Genomic DNA, 18,693 nt, shown 5'->3' with positions numbered 1-18,693 from the left:
ATGACCAGCTGATTTGCGGTGAACTTTGTAAGGCCGATCCGCTGCGTCAACTTTTGTGAGTAGATTCGAACAGAGCGATAACGGAGTCGGAGTTTTCAGTGACCATAGCGGACACAAGGGAACGCCGGACGAGCAGTGCTTATGCAAATTGGTTTGCGATTTCTGGCGGCAATTATTTATTCATAGCAAACTGCCACCGCCAAGATGCTGAATCCGTCATAAAGTGCAACAAAACAAAGCACAATTCCGAATAAAGATGACGGTGGGTTATTGTTTGTGGTAATTTGTCTATTTCAGTGTTGTAGGTGTTGATTGATCTGCAAAATTAATTTAATTGAATAATTTAATATGGGATAATTGCACTGAAAATTACAAAATTTGTTCATTTACCTGACTATTTCATACCTATAATTAATGAGTGTAGTAAAATAACAAAACAGTTTTTGTGCCTTTTACCTTGTTGAATTGTATGGTCAAAAGCGCAGCATATTTAATACATATAGACAATGCACCTGCTGCATTTAGTTTTTCGGACTGTTTTAGCTTCTCAATATAACTAGTAGATACATTTAATGGGACACAAAAGGACTAGCTTTTCACTACTTTGCAATATTTGATCTATTATTAACTTTAGAATCAAATAAATCATATACATATAATGTTCAGTAGGACAACCAAAAACCAAGGAATTCAGACGACCCACTGTGGACAATAGTATGCTTCGAACTATAATTAGCCTGTATAATTAAGTATAATTAAATTAATCTAATGAAGCGATCTGGAAGGTTTTCAGCACATTGAAGCATGGCCGTATCAACTGGCGAGTATCAGAGGTTCAAAACAAACCGCCTCTGTAGTTTTCTCATATAATAAAAACATCCTTTCGGTACTAAGCCATCAAAAATATCCGTTTAAGTGATTCTTTGTTTGTCCAGATCAATCGAAGTCAAAGCAGTTGTTGTTTTTATTACATTCGAACGGCCAAATACACAAATAAATACAGAAGATTACTACCGCCTTCGAAAGTTGACGTGGGACTGTTGTATGTATGTATGTGTGGGGGTAGCCACCATCACCTCAAGGGTTTCCCAATGTATGCAACATGGGCGTAGCGACGGGGAGGTGGGGTTGGGGGTTTAAACCCCCCCCCCCCCCCCCCAGACGAAATTTGTTCTACACTTTGAAACTTGAAATTTCTGCTACCAATTGCTTAGAGCGCAGGAAAATTTACGGGACTAGTTGTACGATCCTCGTTGTCGTTGTCAGTAGCATAGACCTCGTGCTGTTTCAACTAGTCGGCTGCAAGTAACTCAATCTTGGGTTACTCGTCGTTTATTTTCCAGGCGTTTCAGAAGGTGCAAATCGCAAGACCAAGTTAAACCATCTCGCACGTAGGGCCCTCTGTTCTGGGTGCCCGTGGGATTGTTAAATACAACCGTTTTTCTTATGACTGTCCGGTCCACTGTAGTTTACCATTGTGTCTGCTGCTCGTGATTCATAATCTCGTTTTACGTCCACTATTATAGAACGTAAGAATAATCGGTCGTAAAAAGGGTGGACATTATTTCAAAAATATTAACGCAAAAGGAAATCACGTAAAATAAATGGACGTAAAAAGATATCCTAGTGTACCTCCGCCGCTCTCCGCTACCAACTTTTGCTCCGTCGAATATCGTCCGCAAGTGCGGGCATGTCCTCCGTGAGTATCGTCAAATCCATAAAAATTACCAGTCTAATAAGGGCTATGTACTTTGTCAGCATCGTACGGTGGCTATCGTTTGCTGGCGTATGGAAGCGTTTTGCGACACAGTAGACTCGATTTTCTTCTTAAATGCGCCGCAAGATTTCCTTATTTGTGTTAACCGCGGCCACCAGCGATCCCAACGATTCCCGTTCACAAAAGTGCACGTTCGTCTTTGAACCTCTACCAATTAAGTATTTGGTCTGCGACGCATTTACTTTTAGCCCAATTCTACTAGCCTCCGCTTTCAGTCTAGCACAGATGGCCTCCGCCGTTGCGAAGTATCGGCCTACAATATCAAAGTCATCTGCGTAACGAAGAAGTTTCGATTTTGCTCGCCGGTTCATCTTCTCAAGGACGATGTTGAAAAGCATGCAGGTTAAGCTGATCCTATTGACTCTAATAGTCTCTCCCAGTCAAGATTGGAATATACAACGTACCACTATGTCAACTGGGAGGCGCATTTTCAACATTTACCTTCTTTTATATCACTTTGATTTTTTTGTCAAATGAAGAACCCGGAGTATAAACCAAAATAACTTATGATGATTGAAAATAATTCAAATGAAAATAATGTATGCAAATAGAATTACTGCAAAATCGAATTTATCTTTATCTACCCAGCAACTTTCATGTCAATGCTGTTCGTGAAGGACCAAAAGCGGTTGGGGTGGATCTATAAGCAATGTCGCTTACATGATTCCATGGCAAGGGCGTACCGACGGGGGGGGGGGGGGGATGAGGGTTCAAACCCCCCCCCCCCCCCCGCCCCCAGGAGAAAATTTGTTATACACTTTCAAGCTTGAAATTTCACAGCCAGCTGTTGTTTAAAGCACAGGAAAATGTACGGGGCTTATTGTACGATCCCCGTCGGCGTCGTGAACTGGGAACTCGGTGGTTCGTGCTGTTTTAAGCACTATTTAATTCGATCTTGGGTTACTCGTCGCCCATTTTTCAGGCATCTCTGAAGTCGCAGTTTTTTACTTAAAAAATAAAAAATGTCGCTATAGACCTGGACGAGCCATCTCGCACGTTGAGTCTCTCTGTGCCGGTGTCGGTGGGGTTGTTGTATAGAACCATTTTCCTTACGACGTGACTGGTTCACTGTAGTTTACCGACTTTCGCCAAATGTACGTTGGCAATCTTCCCAAGCAGGGAAGGTTGTCCTTGATTCATGTACCTCCGCTACTCTTCGCTTTCAGCTTGTACTTCGTCAAATGTCATCCGTAAAGGCGCGTAAGTCCTCCGTGAGCATGGCCCATCGGTCTAATAGGGGGTTTGTACATTGTCAGGTTCCTAAGGTGGCTTATGCCTCTTAATCGCAGCGTTTAGCGAAGCTCAAAGTAGGCCCGTTGCACCTGCTTTGCAGTAGTAGTGCGCTTTACATGAGCAGAGCTAAATTTTTTGACAAGAGATGCTTATCTCCTAGTGAAATTTGGTCTGCTAATCCCGGGAAGGTTATCGCTTTCATAAACCATATTATACCTGACTGGGAATGTGCAGGAGCAAATGGCTAGTTGTCTATAAATGGCAATTGGCTTGCATGGCACGTACGGTAAACAGGGATATACTACACAAGTTCAAATTAATGGACAAAGTAGTCAAATCCCCTTCAAAAAAAGGCCCGTTACGCTTGAATATGCCGCTGGATGTCCTTATTTGTGTTGTTGTCTGCGGCTAACAGCTATCCTACATACACGAGCTCATCTACCACTTCTGGTTCGTCGCCGTCAACGATTACCATCCGCGAAAAAAGCACGTTCGTCATTTGGTCCGCGTTAAATCAGACCAGACCGAATCGCAAAATTTAAAAGAATGAGTTAATGACAGCAAACGATCAAGAATTTTCTAATAATCTAATAATTTTCTATAATTACTCTAATAAGACTACATAAATGTTGCAAACAGCCAGTGTTATGAGATGATTTCGAACAATTAATAGCTACAAACCATTCAGAGCAGTAAATTTTGAACGCGTTTTTCTCGAAATAAGATTTTTTTACTCGGCTCGGTCTGATTTAACGACGACCAATTATTGAGTTATTATCGTTCATGTATTTGGTCTTCAACGCGTTGATTTAAAGCCCAATCCTGCTAGCCTTCAGTCTAGCATAGATGGCCTTCGTCGTGGCAAAGTTTCTGTCGCCGGATTAGCCACCTGGCAAAGTCAGCTGCTTAGCCAAGAAGTTTGCTACATTTACTGAGAATCAAACCTCTCTTTTCGAAATTTGATCGTCGGATCACCTTAAGAGCGATGTTGAGAATCATATAGGATAAGTTGTTCTTAAGCACTCTCGCTGCGTCTCGAAAAGACTCAGTTCTATGAACTTTAACAGCCTCTCCCAGCCAAGATTCGAGCATACAAGGTACCTCAATGCCTGCTGGGAAGCCATAACTGTAACTCTGTTATTTAAACTTGATTTTTTGTTTGATGAGCAAAGCAAAGCCGTGGGATTAAACGTCCTTCTAAGACTTGACCCTTCTTCAGCGACAGACTTCGCAGTCGGCTACTAGAGTACAGGACAGTTACGACGGGGCTAGTGTAAAAATCCTACTGACTTTATCTTGCAGCATCGTCTGCATCCGTGCAGCATCCGAGATTCGAACATGCGACGACTGGCTTGTTAGACCAGCATCGTACCTCGAAACCAACTAAGCGGCATTTGTCTGAAGAAGAACACTCAATTTCAACCAAAATAGTTTCTAACTGAAAATAATTCTCCATTTCCTGAATAAGCTGCTTACGGCTAGGCTATGTCAGATTTGTTCTTGTAAACCCCCCCCCCCCCAAGGAACTTTTCTGGCTACGCCCGTGTTCCATGGGAATATAAGACACTCCTTCCAGCATAGACTTCCGGTTTCTAGATACATCATAACTTCGCCACAGACAAACAGACATAACTCTTGGAAGAAAAATCAACAAAAATTATCGTACCTCACATTTAGCCTGAACACTAGCACCATCTATGATCGACATTCCCAAATATCAAATAGCAATATGGGTGTCCCTCGAAGTAGCAAGTATTTTTTATGGGGAATTCCCCTTCTTTCGTCAAAAAGCGCCACGTTGACCAAAACGGAGACATTCCCAACTAAGCCCAAATTTTAAATGACGGTTTTATCGGTACGATGAATGGAAAACGAGTGTTATGTCTGTTTGTCTGTGACTTCGCCGTGCAAACTTATCTTGCGTGATGATTTGTGTGTTAGAATGGTGCGTCAAAATTCTTTCCGACCTTATATGACTTGGGCTGGTTACCACATCCCTCATCCAGTCTTCGATTCATTCGATACTCTGATGCTTCTTCCCCTTTACGATAATGATGGTATATGGCAATGTAATAAAATATGTGTTACATGAATTTGAATATACATTATATGGAGATATATGGACAAAAATAGAACGATCTCACCAGCAGTCCTTCGAATGGAATAGAGTTGCATCATTTGAGTGTCCATGAGTGCTTCCATTATTAATTTAATTTTTTCGCCTGGTATCCATGCCCAGGTAACCAATAAGCATTAAAATAAGCAGCTTATTAGCATCCCTGGCGTTTTATACTGCAGGTTGTTGTTTATCAGCTTTTTGACTGCATAACTGTTGTAAATTGGCATCCACAATTCTATTTAAATTCTTCTTGTTGGTAACTAGCTGCAAATAAGCATTGTCAGCACTATAAGAGGGCTAGCAGTAAATCAGCCGCATATTTTGCCAAAATAGCATTTAAGTAGCATTTAAGGCAACTTAAATGCTTATTGGCTTGCTTTTAAATTGCATTGGAAATGCTTATTGGTTACCTGGGTGAGCATTATTTAAAAGTTTTTCGGCCAGAGTTTTCACTGTACAGTGTTTGTCACTGTTTGTTTGAGCACCGCTCATGACCTAAAACGAAACAAATAAACTAAATTATATTAAGCTTACCTACTAACAAGGTCGTGTGGCTCAGCCGTCACTCAAACAAGCAGTTTTGAGGCAGCCGGGAACCACTCAGCATCGTACCTCTTAGCTTGGCTACTCAATAGAGCATTACCGGGTAAGGCCACGTGGAGACGCTAGGTTGGGGCTTGGGATGGCTGGAGCTATGTTGGACGCTTCCTCATTTGCCTTCCCCCATTTCATACCCTCGGTAGTTGACGTGGGACTGTTGGCCCTTTTCTGTAAGTCACGTCGATTATCTCTTTACTCGACTGGTCTACCTTTAGTATTATGTAAGTCACATGCGACATGATTTTGTCTAGGAATTCAATTGCTAAGAAGCTACACAGAGACTGAGTCGACTCGACAGTGACTGAGTCGAGTTGAGTCGAATTGCTCTGTATGACTTACATAATAAGGCCTTTACTACATTGATTGAGAATCTGCTCGTGGGAGCTCTCGAAGAGGTTAACTAACATGCAGGCTTCTGCCGTGCTCTGCAAAAAATCTCAATTCTCAGCGTTTTACTGGCAAAGTGTAGAAGACAATGCGATTTGCCGGAATGCTACCGAATGCATGCTCTCAAGGTCACTGAAGAAATCGTTCCAGTTCATATAATTGCCAATCACATATTCTCTTTGGTTCGGCCCAATAGCCTTTCGGTGTGCTGGTGGCCGACCAAATAAAACAAAAAAAAAATATTCTCTTTGGGACATGGAGCGAATAGTCTCGTGTCTCCAGCGTGCGAAGAAAATATTATCTCTGCTTGTCGTTGTGCTCTTTCTACACAAGATGAGTGGTCGTAAGAGATTCAGGCATCGTTCGGAGGGAAAGGAACAGAAAACGAGCGGTGGCACTACCAACGAGCTGGGAAAGGGCTCTGTAGTGTTGGGCGGAATGCAGGATCGCGTGATAGATTGGAAGGCGATCAACGAGAGAATGCGTGTATTGAGGATAAAGGGCCATTTCTTAAATTATAACATCATTAACGTGCACTGCCTGCACGAAGGTAGACCCGACGATGAGAAAGAAGCGTTCTACGCGAGGCTGGAGGCAACGTACGACAGCTGCTCGTCACGGGACATCAAGATCGTCATCGGGGATATGAAGGCCCAGGTCGGTAGGGAAGAAATGTATAGACCGGTGGTAGGGCCCCATAGCCTGCACACCGACACAAACGATAACGGCCAACGATGTATAAACTTCGCAGCTTCCCGAGGCCTGGTGATCCGAAGCACCTTTTTCCCGCGCAAGGATATCCACAAAGCCACCTGGAGATCACCTGACCAACGTACAATGAACCAAATTGACCACGTTCTCATAGAGGGCCGGTTCTTCTCTAACATCACGAACGTACGCTCCCGGCGGGGTGCGGATATTAATTCTGACCATTACCTAGTAGCAGTACATGTGCGCTCAAAGCTGTCCACCGTATACCGGACACGTCAAAGCCGCCCTCCTCGGCTGAACATCAGGCAGCTAGATAACCCACAAGCTGCCGAGAACTACGCGCGAGTACTGAATGAGGCACTGCCTTCTTCCGAGGAGTTAGGTGCTTCAAACCTCGAAGACGGTTGGGGCAGAATACGCTCGACCATCGGAGAGGCCGCTACCGCGGCACTAGTTATTGAGCCTCGGAGTACACAAAACGATTGGTTTGATGGGGAATGCCAACAAGCGGTGGAGGAGAAAAAAAATGCTTGGAAAAATTATCTAAGTATTGCCACTAGAGAGAACCTGGCCAAGTACCGACGAGCTAGGAACCAGTTGACCACGATCCTGAGGAGAAAAAAGCGCCAAAAGGAGGACAGAGATCGTGAAGAATTAGACCAACTAGTCCAAGCTAATGACACGCGCAAGTTTTATGAGAAGGTGAACCAAACTCGGAAGGGCTACACACCGAAACCTGACATGTGTAGGGACGAGGGAGGGAATCTAATTACAAACGAGCGCGAGATGGTCGACAGGTGGAAGCAGTTCTTCGATGAACACCTCAATGGCGAAGTCGCAGAAGGAGGTGGAACGGAAATTAACCTAGGAGCGCCCATGGAAGATAGTGATGTCCTAGCACCTGATCTCCAAGAAGTCAAACGAGAAATCAGGCTGCTGAAGACCAATAAAGCCGCTGGGAAGGACCGCCTACCGGCAGAGCTTTATAAACATGGCGGAGAAACGCTAGCAAAGGCTCTACACTGGGTTATTTCGAGGATTTGGGAGGAGGAAGAGCTACCGGAGGAATGGATGGAAGGAGTGGTTTGTCCCATCTACAAAAAGGGTGATCGGCTAGACTGCTGCAACTATCGTGGTATTACGCTGGTAAACGCCGCCTACAAGGTACTCTCCACGATCCTGTTACGCCGGCTGTCACCGATAGCACAAGGTTTCGTAGGGAATTATCAGGCGGGTTTCATGGGGGCTCGCGCAACTACGGACCAAATTTTTACTATCCGACAGATCTTGCAGAAATGTCGGGAGTACAACGTGCCCACGCATCACATCTTTATTGATTTCAAAGTAGCATGCGATACAGTCGATGGCAGACAAGCTATGGCAGATAATGCACGAATACGGTTTTTCGGACAAACTGACGCGGCTGATCAGAGCTACATTGGATCGAGTGGTGTTTCGTACGCATCTCTGGGACACTCTCGAGTCCCTTCGAGACGCGACGAGGGTTGAGACAAGGTGACGGTCTATCCTGCATGCTGTTCAACATCGCTCTTGAGGGGGTGATCCGACGAGCGGGCATCGAAACGAGAGGCACGATTTTTACCAAGAGTAGCCAACTTCTAGGCTTTGCAGATGACTTCGATATCATTGCCAGGAACTTTGCGACGGCGGAGGCAATCTACGCCAGACTGAAAGCGGAGTCTAGGAGAATTGGGCTAAAAACAAATGCGTCGAAGACCAAATACATGAAAGGAAGAGGCTCAAAGGAAACAAATGCGCGCCTCCCACGGACGGTAACCGTTGACGGCGACGAACTAGAAGTGGTAGAGGAGTTCGTGTATTTGGGATCGCTGGTGACCGCGGACAACAACACTAGTAAGGAGATCCAGCGGCGCATCCAAGCGGGAAATCGGGCCTACTTTGCCCTTCGTAAAACGCTACGATCAGGAAGCATACGCCGCCGCACGAAGATAACAATGTACAAAACCATTATTAGACCGGTAGTTCTTTATGGACTTGAAGCCGTGACGCTGCTTACGGAGGACATACGCGCCCTTGCCGTGTTTGAGCGGAAAGTGCTGCGGACGATATTTGGCGGAGTACAAACTGAAAGCGGAGAGTGGCGAAGGCGTATGAATCACGAGCTACAGGCACTGCTTGTGGAGACTCCCATCGTACATCTAGCGAAAGTTAGCAGGCTACGGTGGGCCGGACACGTCGTAAGGATGTCGGACGACAGTGCGTCGAAAACAGTCCTCTTCAACAACCCACCGGCACCAGCAACAGGGGGGGCCAACGTGCACGATGGCTCGACCAGGTCGAAAGCGATTTGCAACTTCTGAGACGACTAGGAAATTGGCGACGAGTGGCCCAAGACCGAGTTGAATGGAGACGAGTGCTTGAAACAGCACGAGCCACCGATACGCTATGTCGTAACCGAAATGCCGATACGCTATGTCGATTACGCATCAGATGCCGATTAGTAGGTCGCGGATAGGAACGCGAACTTACTGAATAGGGGGAAAAATTCGAGGGATTTTTTACGGGGACGTAAAAAAAATTCAGATTTCAGGACTACTTAAAAAAGCACCTTGAGGGTGAAAATATGTTCGGTCTGATCAAAATTAGTTCCACCGCTCCAACTTTTAAAGCGGAAAATCAAAAGTTTAGCACAACAATAGTGTCTTCCAATAGTAACAACTTGACGAACTAAAGATAGCAAGAAGATTGGTACGCTGATATCCCCCACTTAGTCAACCCATCGCTTGTAATAAGGTAAAACAATCAGAGACCCGCTTAGACTGCTTAAAACCGGTTCTTTACCCTATATTCCAAATTTGTAAAACTAAAATTGAAATTACAGCTTAAAAGCAAACTTCTAACCTAAAACGGAGTCCCCAAAACTTCATGTCGTTGGCTGTACCAACACCCACTTCATACCCTCGGTAGTTGACGTGGGACTGTTGGCCCTTATTCTGTAAGTCACGTCGATTGTCACTTTGCTCGACTGGTCTACCTTTAGTATTATGTAAGTCGTATGCGACATGTTTTTGTCAAGGAATTCAACTGCTTAGAAGCTACACAGTGACTGAGACACAAATCTTCCACATGATTATGAGGAACGTGCTGCTCGAGCCAAAGATGCTGATACACAGTGACTAAGTCGCCTCGACAGTGACTGAGTCAAGTCGAGTTGCTCTACATGACTTACTGTGTCTTTTGGGAAGGCATGATGTCGTACCTGTTCCCACATTCAGATAGGTTTCCTGTTTTATGAGAACTTTTACCAAGATGCTATGCATCCATCCAGTCTACAAAATTCTGATGCAACAAGGGCTGTTGTCCTGTTAACGCTTGAGTTTTGGAAAAGTTGTTCAAGCACAATCTGCCAGAGCCCATTTCGCTTGACCGAATCGTACGCTGCTTTGTACTCAGCTCGTAACTGAAAAGGTTGCTCGTATTTCAGTTGGTGCAGCACCAGAATGTCTCAACTTAAATACCCAGATATATCAAATTGTATCGATGTTTAAAGGCAAATCAGCAATCAATGCACCCACATCCCTCCACCCAAAGCCATAATCTCCGGTGTTTCTGTGAGGGCGTCTGAGGATAAGTTCTGGGGGGAAATCGATTTCTCATAACTGAAGTAAAATATAACGAAAATTTAATTACCCATTAGCAATCGTTTGCATGGCATGTTTGAAATAAACTTTCAAAGTCTGGAATAATTCAGAATTATTTATACCTACTATTGGCGCTGGTGACGACTATCTACAATAATACGCGAAAAAAGAAACAGAAGTTAAACCGTGATCTCTACCTTTTTGTCAAATTTCTTCCATAGTTTTGGTACCACTCGATGTCAGAACTCCTGAAATCACTCGACTGAAATTTAAATCTCAGGATAACTAGAGGTTTTGCACCCTAAGTCGGATTTCGCACGAATCCCTCAGTCGGATTTCGCACGAATGAAAGTCATTTATAAAATCTAGTCTAAAGAAATCACCAATTTAAAGAGTTCATCGCCCATTCAGGAACGTCCACTGCGCAGCTTTATTTTCCATTCCGAAGACATTCCCACCCGAGATGATCTCAACCAATTACTCCATCGGAAAGCCACCTGAAACACATACTGCTAGAAGAGCGATGCGTCTAACGAGGCACACATTAAACATTGTCGCCATGCAAAATAAGTCATTTTATCTGATTTTGTACACAAAAATAACACGAACAAAAACGCCGAATCGAGCTTGTTTGCAACCAAGACGAGAATGTCAGCGACCCAGGCGAAGAAGCGACAGCAAACGCGGGCGGGAAGACACGATCATAAAAATAAAAGTATGTACGCCAAATCGCTGCACGGCCTGTAATGGCATCTGGTTTTATGTTCCCTCTGCCGTGCTACCGTCGTCGTCGTTGACGAAGCGGACCAAGTCTGCTTGTTGGTCGCCATGGGTGGAGCAATCTGCCAGCTTTGCAGACTTCTGTGTGCTGCCGATTTCTTCCTCCGGTAGGCAGGTATATTACCTACCAAGTTTCGTTTTCGGGCACTTGCCAGCTAAAGTTCAGCGGGTCAACGACAACGAGGGGAATGTCAACGGGTGTTTCGTCGATAAGTGAATCCTTTCGTTTTCTGTGCCACGCTGCGCTGCTGATGCTGGCTGGGTCGGAGATGACTTGCGAGATTAAGGTAATGAACGAGATTTGAAATGACGACTGACGTATGGGATTTTGTTCGGGACCTCCGAATGACAAACGGGGCAAACTGGCTTGAGCAATCTGTGAAACAGAAAGAAACGAGAATACGTATTTCGACATAAGCTATAGTCATTTGTAGGTTTTAATCATTTCAAATCGGATTTGAAAAAATCAAATTGGCACATCTTTAAAAGTGAACATGAATTTTTAGAAGCGAGACAATTAAACGGCTTTAAAACTGATTTTGAGAAAGTGATTACACTTATGGCAATATGATTAGGAAAATAATAATAACGTTAAACGTTACAACGTTCGAATGTGACTAATTGAATGTGAATGAGAATCCTAATGCGGTAAGGTAGGTAAACACTATTAGTTCATCTGCTTGCCACCAAGAAGGCGATTTGCCTTGCGGGGCTTAATTAACGTGCGATAGAAAGGCGTCGGCAGTCCCGTTTTCGGAAACGTGTTCGAGTGGGTTATACACGGTATCGTTACTATTAACATTTGCATGCTAATTAATTGGGTATGAAATGGAGAGAGTTACCTGGAAGGAGCGTCAAACATAGCTCTGGCTCTCTCAAGCTCCCACCTGGCGCCTCCACGCAGATCTAAGTCAAATGATGACGGTCGATGGCCTTACCCGGAAATGCTTCATGTACTTACTGAAGCAGCTAAGCTAGGAGGTGCGAACTAGAGCGCCTGTTCTCCAGGTGAGGGGCGGCTCACACAGCGTCTGTCTCGTAACGGGCGGCTGAATATGAAATGCTGTATCCCGCAAGCTATACCTAAGATGGCAGACCCATCAGCGGGATGTAGGTATCGCGACCCCGGTGAGGTAGTATACCGAAAACTCAATTACCACGAACAACGAACAAAGAAATTCAGGACGGAACAATCGGTATAGGACACGGCAAGGGACAAGGAAACGATTAAGGGATAACGATTGGAAACTTGGTACCTGGAATGTCCGAACTCTCCATGAACCGGCACGGGCTGGCTTGCTTGCTCGAGAGCTGCATCAACTCGGAGTGGAGATCGCTGCTATTCAGGAAGTTCGGTGGCCAAATTCCGGAGAAAGGGAGTTCCGTGCAGTAGACCCTATTGCAGGCACTTCTTTTAAGTACCACATCTACTACAGTGGCGGTAAGAAAGCTGAACATGGAGTCGGTTTCGTAGTGTTGGGAAAACAAAAGCAACGAGTTATCCGGTGGAGGCCCGTAGATGACCGTATATGCGTGTTGAGGATTAAGGGCAAATTCTTCAACTATAGCCTAATCAACTTATACGCACCGACAAATGATAAATCCGATGATGCTAAAGACGAGTTTTACGACAAGCTTGAGAGGACCTATGGAGAGTGCCCAAAACACGACGTGAAAATCATCATCGGAGATGCAAACGCGCAGATCGGGAGGGAGGAATTCTTCCGTCCAGTTATTGGAAGACATAGCCTGCATCTGTCGACCAATGATAACGGTCTGAGGCTCATAAATTTTGCCGCGGCCAGAGGGATGGCCATCTGTAGCACCTACTTTCCACGTTTGAATATTCGGAAACAAACCTGGAGGCATCCAAATGGAGACTCTAGCTCTCAGATCGATCATGTCTTGATTGACGGTCGACACTTTTCGGATGTTATCGATGTACGGTCTTTTCGTGGACCAAATATCGACTCTGACCACTATCTCGTAGTGAGTAAGATTCGCGCAAGGCTGTCGAACACGGCGAAAGCTCGCACTGAAAGGACGCTGCGTTTCAACATCCAGCGGTTAACGGCAGACGGCGTTGCAGTGGAGTACGCCAGGAAGCTTGACCAGCGAATCGCAGAACAGCAGGTAGAAGAAGAAGATATAAATGGGCTGTGGAGGAACATCCATGGTGCCATCCAAACAACAGCGAGAGAGGTGGTAGGCACGACGCGTGGAAGACAGCGTAACAGCTGGTTTGATGCCGAATGCCAGAGAGTGACAGACGAAAAGAACCAGGCCAGGAGTCGCATGCTCACTGCGGCAACGCGTCAAAACAGAGAGAGATACAGAGAGACTAGAGCTGCGGAAAAAAGAATCCATCGTCTAAAGAAACGCGAGTACGAGGAGCACGTGCTTGCCGGCGCAGAGGAGCGATACGCCAGCAACGACACACGGAGTTTCTATAAAACGGTGAGAAGCAGGAATTTTGCCATGCCTGTGATGTGCAATGATAGTGCTGGCAACCTGCTTACCGACAAAACGGCGGTAGCAGCCAGGTGGAAGGAGCACTTCCAGACACTATTGAATGGAGAGGTAAATGAGGAGATCAGCAGGGACAGGATAGAAATTGTAAGCGATGGTCAAGCTGTGGAGCCACCAACACAGGAAGAGGTTAAGAAGGCAATCAGTGAGCTGAAAAACGGTAAGGCTGCTGGGAAGGACGGTATCCCGGCTGAACTTCTAAAAACGGGGAGCGAGCGGCTGTACGAAGCAATCCACCGGATCATTGTCAGGATCTGGGAGGAAGAACAAATGCCGGAGGAGTGGTTGGATGGCCTCATTTGCCCAATTTTCAAAAAGGGACATCGAATGGAGTGTAAAAACTATCGAGGAATTACATTGCTCAATTCTGCCTACAAGGTGCTTTCCCGTATCCTGTTCTGCAGACTGAGACCGTTAGCGGAGTCCTTCGTCGGCGAGTACCAAGCGGGTTTTCGTGAGGGTCGCTCCACGACGGATCAGATGTTTACCCTGCGCCAGTTGCTAGACAAGTTCCGGGAGTACAACTTGCAGACACACCATCTGTTTGTGGATTTTAAAGCGGCGTACGATTCAGTTAAACGAAATGAGCTGTGGCAGATAATGCTAGAACATGGTTTTCCGACGAAACTAGTTACGCTGATTCGTGCGACGCTGGATGGATCCAAATCATGCGTTAGAATAGCGGGTGAGACCTCAGCTGCTTTCGTGACGTTGGATGGACTGAAGCAAGGGGACGCACTCTCTAACCTGCTATTCAACATTGCCTTGGAAGGTGCATTACGAAGAGCAAACGTGGAAAGGAATGGAACTATCATCACGAAATCTCACATGCTTCTTGGTTTTGCGGATGACGTCGATATCATCGGAATCAACCGTAGAGCAGTAGAAGAGGCCTTTAGGCCCTTTAAAAGGGAAGCAGCGAGATTGGGACTTACCATTAATACCGCCAAAACGAAGTACATGGTTGCTGGTAGGGAACGTGGGAGCTCAAGTGGTGTTGGTGCCGAGGTGGAGTTAGATGGGGAACGATATGAAGTAGTGGAGGAATTTATATACCTTGGTACACTCGTGACATGTGACAACGATGTAAGCCGCGAAGTGAAACGACGAGTTGCAGCCGCGAATCGGGCTTTCTACGGATTACGTAGCCAGCTGAAGTCCCGTAGTTTGCAAATTCGCACAAAACTGGCGCTCTACAGAACACTAATCCTCCCGGTGGCCCTTTACGGACACGAATCATGGACGCTAAAGGAAGCTGATCGGCGAGTGCTTGGGGTTTTTGAGCGTAAAATTCTGCGATCTATACTTGGTGGCAAAATGGAAAATGGAGTGTGGCGCAGACGCATGAATCACGAGCTGTACCAAGTATACAAATATGCTGATATAGTGAAGGTAGTGCAATGTGGCAGGCTGCGGTGGGCTGGACACGTGGCCAGAATGCCCGATGAAAGAGTAGCCAAAACTATTTTCAGCAGAGAACCAGGAAGAGGCCGTAGACTCCGAGGCAGACCCCGCACCCGGTGGGTGTGTGCTGTCGAAGACGATGCACGTTCAGCTGGTGTTCGTGGGGATTGGAGAACGGCAGCCCAGGACCGACGGTACTGGAGGACTATAATTCGTTCGGCGCAGGATCGGTAACGGACCGTTGCCACTAAAGTAAGTAAGTAAGTATGCTAATTAATTGCTTGTAGTCGATTAGTTAATTTGTCTGATTAGTTCCATTTGGAATTATTCATTTAACAAATTAAAATTATTCAGGGAGCTTTATGAGTTATAAAGCTAAAGCGTAAATAAGATAAATTTGTTGTTTGCAATTCACATCAAATGACTTATAGTCCCTGATTTGCACTATAATTAAGATGTTTGCCACAATTTGCTAGTGTTAGTATGCAATATTACATTCAAATTTAATCCAAATGTCTAAAATTAATTGATTCACTCAAACTCCCGGATGCTTAAATTGCTGAAATTAATCATTTTAGCTGATGCAATTTTTTATTGTTTGCCACTCGTTCGCGTAACGTATAACGATGACATAAATCCTTAGGATGATGTCGGCGAGACGAAAGATAATTGCACTGGACTAATCCCACATTTTTGAAAATTTACCATGCAAATGTGCCCCTCAAAGTGGCTCACTCAGTGAGTTTGCAACTGTCGCTTGGTTGTGTTACCGTTCCGATCGATGACCGCGCAGTATTCAAGTAAAAGGGTAAAAATAGCCCATTTAAACGCTTCTCACATCGTGCAGGGTGGAAGGGGTCATCTACCAGCAGACGAGATCGGCAAAAGCTTCGCCAACGTCAAATCTGAATGGAAACAAAATTCGTCATCCTTCACACCGACCGTCGTCTCGGCGGTGGCGACGGCAGCGGCAGCCATTGCGCATGGATGGGTCTCAAGCTCAACTCAAGAAGATCGCATATCGCATATTTTGCGATGATCTTTTTAAATGGTTGATGTAATACACATGACACGTACCGAAAAGGAATGTGAAAGAAACACTGCTACGATGAGAAGCCAAGGTGCCGACGAGATGAGTTATCACGTGTCAATCAGTTGGAGAACGCTCCTCCTCCGCGAACCTTCCGGAATCAAGCAGACATTGGAATAATTTTACGATAAAGGAAATGGACCGGCGGGCGGATTATTTAGTGGGTTTTTGCATTTGGCAATTCTAAAAGAAACGAACATCCTTCTGAAAGTGTGCATGTATCAAAGTGAGAATATGCATTTTCAGATGTCTGTATAATGCGCAGTTCAGCATAAAGGGTGTCCCGAATCAAATTGCAGCACAGAAAAAACGCTGCAGAAAATTACCTAGTTGACTGATCTTTTTCAAACCTTCAATACCATAACCGTATGCTCGCCTCTTACGCTTAACTCCACTCATAAGATTCTGTACAACATCTGGCGGCAACTTCTTCTGTACGGAAAACCACTTTCTCCATGTCTTCTTCAGATTTCACCTCCTTGGGATGCTTTCGTAGTGCCTGCTCCATATCAGCGCAGTATTTTTCAATGGGCCTTACTTCCGGTACGTTGGGAGGGTTTCATGTCCTTGGGTACGAAAGTGACCCCGTTGGTTTCGTACCGCTCCAGGACATCTTTTGAATCGTGACACGGAGAAAGATCCGGCAAGAAGATCGTAGGACCCTCGTATTGCTTCAACAGAGGAAGCAGACACTTCTGTAGACACTCCTTGAGATAGATCTGCCCATTTACATTCCCGGTAGTCACGAACGGCGCACTCTGTTTGCCACATGAGCAGATCGCTTATCAAATCATGTATTTCTTGACAAACTTTGAAATTTTCTGCTTCCTTACTTTCTCCGGAATATCAAACTGGTGCTGGGCGGTGAAAAACAGTAGCCACGGAAGCTGCCGGAGCTCCGTCTTAACGTAATCCATGATGAGACAATGTGGCTTCGTCAGCATCTGGGTGTACAGTTTCCGGACCCGTGACTTTCCACCGTATGTATTTGGCCGTTCGCCACAACGGCTCCTATTTTGCACTTTGTACGTATGCAGTACCTCCCGGTCCTTGGGTCTCTGAACGAAAGACTAACTTTTTGGCCAGATCCCTGACCGAAGCATTGGAATTCCGCTTAAACGCTTTCACGACACGCTTGTGACCCTTGCGATCACTAATAGAACATCCATTCTGACCGCATTTCTCCTTCCATTTGATGCTCAGAGTTTCGTAATAACGTTTTATCACGTAACTCACCGTTGACTGCACGATTCCTAATTGTTTTCCGATGTCCCGATGAGAAAGTTGAGGATTTTCCAGGTGCTGGCGCAAAATCACGTTACTTTTCGGGTAACGCCGTTTTTTCCAACTTTCGAAAAACTGACGGCAAAAAAATACAATGTAAATAATACACTCTAAACTACTTCTACTCAAATTTTCAACAGAAAATACCCAATGGGTAATTTTCTACTGTGTTTTCCCGTGATGCAATTTGATGTGGGACACCCTTTATTTGATCGAGTGTTGATGCTTTTCAGGTTAATGAAAGAGGAATACTTTAACTAGTATAATCAAATTGTAGTGTTAGCAATTCAAAACTTCAATTACACGTAGTAGAACTTCAATTTGGCCCTAAAAATATTTATCAAAAAACTTGAAACATTTAAAATTGTATAGATTTTACGTTAAGTATCAGATCAATCTCTAAAATACGGTACCCTGAATTTTTCATATTTTGTTAAATCTAATAGTAGATTGAATTATACGTTGTCACACCAAAAAAAAGATCTTTTCATGCTAGCTGCATTCAAAAATAAGTAACAAGTAAGGCACTATCATACTCTTGTGATTGTAAAAGTGGTCATAAATACCATTATAAGAGTGTAATAAAACTCAAAACATTGCTTGGGTATATTGGACACAATATTATATAGGAAAGTAATAAACAATGAAATAAAAAATGAAGTTTTGGGGCGAACCAACTACCCAAATTGATTGAAAGCCCGATATAAAAAAGTAAATAAATAAATAAATGAAAAGTAAAATCCCATTAAATTATATTACAACAAACAATACAATCCTTCTTCCAATAATGTAAACACTAACAAGATGGACTGAATTTAGCGATTACACTGCCACTTGGTGATAAATCCACCTATGCATCGTCAATCGTAGCATTCCTGTTGTGTACAAAAACAAAATGACAGCGTTATCAGTCAATTCGCAGTAACCATGGCGGAAACAGTTAAGCAACTACGCTCAATACTTTGTTGGTACTGCTAGCTCCGCTCCGGAGCCAAGAAGTTGGACATCGTGTAAAACTTCATTTCCGCTGGATATCCGATCCGGCATTTACAACATCATCTCCCTTCTGTGGAGCATCAAATAGAAGCCTGATTCCGACCGGTCAACGATACTGCGCGACCGTAAAATGCAGAAGCTCGCTGTCCAAGCTGGACGT

The sequence above is a fragment of the Sabethes cyaneus genome, chromosome 2 (assembly GCF_943734655.1).
Source record: "Sabethes cyaneus chromosome 2, idSabCyanKW18_F2, whole genome shotgun sequence".
NCBI lineage: Eukaryota > Metazoa > Arthropoda > Insecta > Diptera > Culicidae > Sabethes > Sabethes cyaneus.
This window is presented reverse-complemented; position numbering follows the sequence as displayed.